This window comes from Sus scrofa, chromosome 7, assembly GCF_054392235.1.
Source record: "Sus scrofa isolate SSC_HxYL_T2T_F1_AM1 chromosome 7, Sscrofa_HxYL_maternal_Yorkshire_Landrace_v2.0, whole genome shotgun sequence".
Classification (NCBI taxonomy): domain Eukaryota; kingdom Metazoa; phylum Chordata; class Mammalia; order Artiodactyla; family Suidae; genus Sus; species Sus scrofa.
The window spans coordinates 21177921-21183920 of record NC_139389.1 but is presented as its reverse complement, the minus strand read 5'-3'; positions in this window follow the sequence as shown (position 1 = coordinate 21183920).

Here is a 6000-nt window from a genome sequence, read left to right as displayed (position 1 = left end):
ACTGGAAACCAGTCCCTGGCTAGATTGTAGAGGAATTATCTAATTTCTTACCCTGAAACAGACTTCTGGACTTTTCAGTTTTCCTGATCCGGAGTTAGTGGTTATCCAAGATATTTCCAAATGTCTGGATTTCTTTTTATCCCGGTACTCAAAAGCGCTTCATTCCTAGAAACTAATTTACCCGCTGAAAAATTACACCTGACCTCTGGCTGATGCTGTCCTTATTTTCTATTCATCTACATTGTCATTCACTCCGAGATATCAACTTTTTTTTTTTTTTTTTTAAACTGTCCATAGTGTCCTCTGTTGGAATAGCAGACTCTCACCATATAGGAACTGAATGAATGCATAATTTCTAAACATGTCTACAGTCTGCACATACCTGTTTTAATTTAAATCTACATTTCCATGTATGTTGACTGAGATATTCCCCTCAAAATCTCACAAACTGCTTTTATAAGTCTCCACATTTTCTTCATGTCTATGTACCAAAAATTCTATTAATGATTCTATTCACTCCATTTCGAGTCCAATTTAATTTTTTTGCCGCAAATCTATATATCATTACCCCCATTTTACTGATGAAACTGAGGCTCAGTAGAATTAAATTCACAGCTGCTAAATGGCAAAGCCAGATGCTGAAGGCGGATTTTGCTGACTCCACAAAGTGTGCTTTTTTTTGTGAGCCATATGGGAAGTCCAAAAAAAGAAACAAACACAAAAGTGTGCTTTTTTTCACTCCAGATTGTGTTCTTTCTTCCATTCTTCCCCACACCATCACATTTACCCATTACACAAGTATTTACAGAATTATGAATTCTTTAGTCCATTCAACAGATACTAAGTCACAGTCTGCCATGTGCCTGGCGCCTGGGTTGGAAACTTCCAAGGCAACCTTGACCTTTTGTCCCTCAATTCCCCACAAATACCCTAGATTTTCAGTGGTATCCAGATCCACAGGGATTCTGAGACACTTTCAGGGTATCCGTGAGGGCAACAATATGTTCACAGTAATATCAAGGCTTCATTTGGCTATGAAAAAATTTTGATAGTGCAAAAACAACAGCATGTAAGACTGCTGGTGCCCCCTATGGATCAAGAAAGTGATATTAAGTAGTACTAGCAGCCATTGTGTCCGTCCATCTGCCACACACTCAAAAAAAAAAAAAAAGTATTTTTTAGTGTTGATTTTCATTTCCCTAATAATTAGTGATGTTGAGCATCTTTTCATGAGCCTATTGGTTATTTGGATGTCTTCTTTGGAGAAATGCCTATTTAGTATTTAGGTTTTCTGCCCACTTTTTTTTTTTTGGATGTAGTGTTGTATAAGCTGTTTGTATATTTTGGAAATTAATCTCTTGTTGGTCAGGTCACATCATTAGCAAATCATTTCTCTCATTCAGAAAGTATTGTCTTTTTGTTTTGTTGATGCTTTTCTTTGCTGTTTGAAAACCTTTAAGTTTTTGAGATTCCATTTATTCATTTTTGCTATTGTTTCTGTTAGTCCAGGAGACTGATCAAAAAAATATTGCTGTGACCTATGTCAAAGAGTGTTCTGCCTATGTTTTCTTCTAGTTTTATAGTACTCCATCCTAATTTTAGATAATTAAATTTGAATTTATTTTTGTGTATGGTGTTAGAGAATTTTCTAATTTTATTCGTTTACATGTAGCTGTCCAATTTTTCCAGCACCGCTTATTAAAGAGACTGTCTTTTCTCTATTATATATTTGTGCCCATTTTGTTGTAGATTAATTGACCACAGGTATGTGGCCTTATTTCTTGGATTTCTATCCGGTTCCACTGATCTATATTTCTGTATTTCTGCCAGTAATTCCTAGAAATTAGTAGGATGGTCTAAAGTCAGGGAGCATGATTATTCCAGCTGTTCTTCCTTCCCAAGACTGTTTGGCTTTTGGAGACTTTTGTGTTTCACACAAATTTTAAAATATTTTGTTCTAGTATCTTGAGAGAAGATGGTGGAGTAGTAAGACATGAGAATCTCTTACTCTCCAAAACACACTAAGAATGCATCTACATGTGGAACTATTTGCTCAGAAAATTTGCTGAACCCTGGCAAAAGACCCCAGGATTCTGAGAGAGCAAGAAAAACTTCACAGAACAGGGTAGGACAAAAGAAAGAAGAGAGAAGAAAAAGAGATTGCTTTTTCTTATTTGTGTGTATCTAGTGCAGATTTTTGGTTTGTGGTTACCATGAGGTTTTGATATAGGAATCTATATACATACAATGTTGTTTTAAGTTGCTGGTCTCTTAATTGCAAATGCATCTCCAGTATCAAGCATTTGTACCCATCTCTTCTAATGATTGCTGGTTTTGGGATATCATATTTGTGTATGGATGATTTCCTAACTTTACTATATGTTTGCCTTTACTAGTGAGCCTTCTCATTTGTAATTTCTTGCTTCTTACTGTGGCCTTTTCTCTTCCATCTAGAGAAGTTCTCTTAGTATTTGTCGTAAAGCTGGTTTAGTGGTGCTGAATTCTCTTAGCTTTTGCTTGTCTGTAAATCTTTTGATTTCTGCTGCAAATCTGATTGAGAGCCTTGCTGGGTAGAGTAATCTTGGTTGGAGGTTTTTTCTTTCATCATTTTAAGTATATCATGCCACTCCCTTCTGGCCTACAGAGTTTCTGCTGAAAAAAATCAGCTGGCAACCTTATTGGGGTTCCCTTGTATGTTATGTTTGCTTTCCCCTAGCTGCTTTCAATATTTTCCTTCTGTCTTTAATTTTGGTCAATTTTATTAATATGTGTTTTGGAGTGTTTCTCCTTGGATTTATTTTATATGGTACCCATTGTGCTTCCTGTATTTGGGTGAGTGATTCCTTCTGCATGTTAGGGAAGTTTTCAGCTATTATCTCTTCAAATATTTTATCTGGCATTTTTGTCTTTTTCTGGCATCCCTATAATGCAAATGTTGTTGTGTTTAAGGTTTTCCCAGAGTTCTCTTAGACTCTCCTAATTTCTTTTCTTTTTTTTTTTCTTTGCTCTTTTCCACATCAGTGATTTCTACCAGTCTGTCTTCTGCCTTGCTTATTCAGTCTTCTGGCTCCTATAATCTGCTATTGGTTCCTTCTAGTACATTTTTAAATTTTAGTTATTAAAATTTGGATCTCTACTCGTTTAATATCTAAATCTTCTATTTCTTTGTTCAACTTTTCTTCTAATTTATCAATCCTTGCCTCCAGTTTTTTTCCAAGACCTTGAATCATCTTCACTATCATAATTTTAAATCTTTTTCATGGAGGCTGCTAATCTCCAGTTCACTTAACTCTTTTTCTGGGGTTTTGTCTAGTTCCCTCATCTGGCTTATATTCCTCTGCCTTTTCATTTTGTATAGTTTTTTGACTGGTCTCCTTTTTGTAAGCTAGAGGGTCATAGCCTCTCTTGCTTCTGGTGTTTGCCCAATTGTGGGGGACATTGATACAGGGCCTTGTTACAGGATTTCTGATGGGATGGACTGGTGCCTATCCATTGATAGGTGTAGCTGGGTCTTGTCCCACTGGTGCATGGGGCTTTGTCTCAGGGTATGATTAGGGACAGCTGTGTGCCCAGGAGGACTTTAGGCAGTATGTTTGCTGATGGGTGGGGCTGTGTTCCTACACTATTTGTTATTTGGCCTGGAGCTTCTCAGCCCTGATGGATGGTGCCAGCTTTTCCCAAAATGGCAGCCTCCAGCGGAGTTCACACTGATGAATAATCCTCCAATTCCTTGCCCCTACAACAAGTCATAGCCACCCCTTTCTTTCCCATGATACCCTCCAAGACCAGCAGGTAGATCTGACCCAGTTTCTCATGGTGTCCCTGCTTTACTCTGGGATACAGTGCACATGGAATCCTATGTGTACCCTCCAAGAGTGGAGTCTCTGTTTTGCCCAGTCCTGTGGAGATCCTGTGCACATACCCTGCTGCCCTTCAACACCAAATGTTCTGGAGGCTCCTCCTCCAAATGCCCAACCCCCTGGATGGGGAAATCTGATGTGGGGTTTAGAAGTCTTGCATCTGTGTGAGAGCCTCTGTGATATACTTATTTTTCAGTCAGCAGCTTGCCCACTCAGTGAGTAGGGGATTGTTTATATCACAAAAGTGCCCCACTTACCCTCTTGATATGGCTTCTTCTTTGTCTTGGGATGTAGGATTTTTTTGCGTAGTTTCCACTATATTTTATTGATGGCTGTTCAGTGGTCAGTTGTAATTTTTGGTGTTTTCATGAGAGAGGGTGAGCTTATGTCCTTCTACTATGCCATCTTGTTCCAATAAAAGCAGAAATATAGATCAACGGAACAGGATAGAAAGCCCAGAAATAAACCCAAGGACCTATGGCCAATTAATCTATTTCAAAGGAGTCAAGAATGGAGAAAAGACAGTCTCTCAATAAGTGGTACTGGGAAAACTGGGCAGCTACAAGCAAAAGAATGAAATCAGAGCATTCTCTAACACCATACTCAAAAAATAAACTCAAAATGGATTAAAGACCTAAATGTAAGACTGGATACCATAAAACTCCTAGAGGAAAACATAGGCTGAACACTCTCTGACAAACCACAGCAATATCCTCTCAGATCCACCTCACAGAGTAATGACAATAAAAACAAAAATAAACAAATGGGACCCAATTAAACTTAAAAGTTTTTGCACATCAAAGGAAACCATAAACAAAACAAAAATACAACTCACAGCTTGGGAGAAAATATTTGCAGATCAAGCAAATGTTAAGGGATTAATCTCCAAAACATACAAATACCTCCTGCAACTCAATATCAAAAAAATTAACAACCCAAACAAAAAGTAGGCAGAAGCTCTAAATAGACATTTCTCCAAAGAAGATATACAGATGGCCAGTAGGTACATGAAAAAAATGCTCATCATTATTATTTATTAGAGAAATGCAAATCAAAACTACTATGAAGTACCACCTTACACCAACCAGCATTAAAGAGCCTACAAATAATAGATGTTGGAGAGGGTATGGAGAAAAGGGATCCTTCTTACACTGTTGGTGGGAAAGTACATTGGTGCAACCACTATGTAAAACAGTATGGAGGTTCCACAAAAAACTAAAATAGAACTACCATACAATCTAGCAATTTCACTCTTGGGCATCTATCCAGAGAAAGCCATAATTTGAAAAGATAACATGCACCCCAATGTTCACTGCATCACTATTTACAATAGTCAAGACATGGAAACAACCTAAATGTCTATCAACAAAGGAGTGGATAAAGAAGATGTGGTACATATATGCAATGGAATATTACTCAGCTATAAAAAAGAATAAAATAATTGCATTTGGAGCAACATGGATGGACCTAGAAACTATCATATTGAGTGAAGTAGACAGTGTAATACAAACATCATATGATATCACCTATATGTGGAATCTAAAAAAAAAAAGATACAAATGAAGTTATTTGCAGAACAGAAACACACTCACAGACTTTGAAAACTTATGGTTATCAAAGGGGACAGGTGGGGGAGTGGAAGGGAGGGACTGGAGGTTTGGAATTGGCATATGCACACTGAGGAATATTGAATGATTGGCCAATGAGGACCTGCTGTATAGCACAGAGAACCCTACCCAGTATTCTGTGATAATCTATGTGGGAAAAGAATCTGAGAGAGAATGGATATGTATATGTGTATATGTATGACTGGGTCACTTGCTGTACAGCAGAAATTATCATGGCCTTGCAAATTAACTATATTTCAATAAAACTTAAAAAAGAGAAGCAGTTAAAATGGAAACAGTCTTCCACAAATTGGCAGAGCTACCTCCCTGCACTTCCCAACTGTACACTGGTATGAGGAGAGAACTGGAAGTGAAACTCAAGCACTGGAGATCAGATTCAGAGAGAAAGCTGGGAAAAAATGGGGCTGGCCATGTGGAAATAGTCTGGAGTGATTAGAGTCTAGGGTGATCACATTTGAGGGTGAAAGCTGAGGAAACCCAGATGCCCTTGAAGATCAGGCACCATTGTTTGG